This window comes from Bidens hawaiensis, unplaced genomic scaffold (assembly GCF_021521415.1).
Source record: "Bidens hawaiensis isolate Kalapana, Puna unplaced genomic scaffold, B.hawaiensis_p1.1 tig00002772_1, whole genome shotgun sequence".
In the NCBI taxonomy this organism is placed as follows: Eukaryota; Viridiplantae; Streptophyta; class Magnoliopsida; order Asterales; family Asteraceae; genus Bidens; species Bidens hawaiensis.
Window position 1 is genome coordinate 655,726 of NW_027491150.1, and position 1,864 is coordinate 657,589.

General features: G+C 31.4%; 1 non-coding gene across 1 annotated transcript; it reads left to right on the forward strand.

Annotated features, from left to right (window-relative positions):
* The first annotated feature begins 1,003 nt into the window (after positions 1-1,003).
* LOC143621249 (small nucleolar RNA Z199) lies at positions 1,004-1,090 on the forward strand. The gene has a single exon (XR_013151482.1). It is a non-coding gene; the product is annotated as a small nucleolar RNA Z199 (small nucleolar RNA).
* The last annotated feature ends 774 nt before the right edge of the window (positions 1,091-1,864 follow it).

A 1,864-nucleotide genomic window follows, 5' to 3' on the forward strand; every position in this document is an offset into this window, starting at 1 on the left:
CTTAATTTTTTATAAAATTTATATCAGAATGTTCAATATTTTTTTATAAATAAAACCGTGTCATTACATTTTTTAAAAAATGGTTAAAAGCTGTAATTTTCATGAATAAACCAAGTTATATATAAATTTTTAGCTGCAAACTTAGGTTGTTCCAGCAACCTAGGTTGCAACTGGTTGAGGACAAAAAAAATTTGTAATTAAAATGTTTTTTTGTCTTTTTCTGCCACCTTGCAAGTTGCAATCGGTTGTGATAAATGATCATCATAGTGGATATAGTCTTGGTGCCAATTTTTAATCTTTATAAATCAAAACGAACCATAATGATTTTTGGTTTCATGGTTTGGGCTTATCGAGCCTTTCAAACTAGCAAATTTTGGTACAAGCAAGGTCGACCCAAAAATTTTAACATTATGTAAGTATGTAACATTGTAGCGTATTTGATACATGAAAAAAAAACTTTAAATAATATAGAAAATGTAGTTTTACACAAGTAAAAAGAGAAACTATAAAACTATGTAGCAATGTAACATATTACCGGTTTTGTTATATTAATAACTAAGAGAGCGGTCCATTTCAGTTTGATTTTTTTTAAGGTAAATTCTTTACTTCCTGGGACTTGAATCCAAAATCTTTGGATGTTTAAGAGATATTGTATTTGCCATTGGTCACTTCCCGGGACTTGAAGGTTTTTAAACCAACCTGCAAACCAAACCGTTTGGTTTCATGGGAAAATTTGCATGTTTGTAAAACCAAAAGTAGTTGCGAAACCAATATGACGACAAGTTCAATCAAATTTCACATGTTTGAACCATACTTTGAGACTTAGCACACTTAAAAGTTAAAACCTCTTGTAGCATGAAACACATGTTGGTTTTCAAGATACATTTTCTTATGTCATGTCACTTTACATAAAGCTGCTTTTAACGCAGTCTAATACACGTGTTTATACCATTTGCATATGGTACTTTTGGTTTCTTATTTTGGAATTGTGATTGTTTTTGTTCATCAAGTGATGAGAAATTTAACCGCAACAAAATGATGGACATTGACATTTTGTTCGTGATTATTAGTATTCATGTCTCCGATGATGAACGGTTAATTCTCAAATTGTTTTGTTGCAATTATATTAGATTATGCGTGTCAGTTTACATAAATCGTTGGTGAAATTGGAAAAAAACAATTCATTGGTCCGTGTTTCTGAATTAACCGTGACCGAAAACTTTTTAACCAACTTTTGATCTCCGTTTTAGCTAGGGATGTTCACGAGCAGAACCGAGGACTTGCTCGTGCTTAACTCACTTACAAACCGAACCGAGCCAATCGGCTTATTTACAAACCGGGCGTATTCCTAGCATTGCTCCGCTGGTTTACATAATGAGCTAAAAATCTAGTAGCTTTTTAAATTCTTTATGATACGTATTTTAATTGAATATAATGTATCTCAAAATAAAGTTCTAGTAGAGAAATTTTAATTTTATATTTTTTATTTATATAATTACATTTATAAAAAATAAAACTAAACAAATAATTTGAGCCAATGAATTGAACCAAGCTTACTTTCGTTCGTGCTTGGCTCGTTTACATACTGAATCGAACCGATCGGCTTGTTCACAAACTGAGCTGAAATCGAATGATCATTTTCTGTATTTTCCAATCGAACGCCAAGTAGTTTGGACAGCCGATCGGCTTGTCCACAAACTGAGCTTAATTTCTTAATTATTTTATCAAATGAATCCTGGTCATATACTCATATGTCATTAGTCTTTTGTATCAATGACACCATTCAATGAGTACTTTTAGCAATGAAATGAGAAATTAAGATTCTTAATAAAAGTAGCCAATGCAATAAAGTATAAACCCTTCT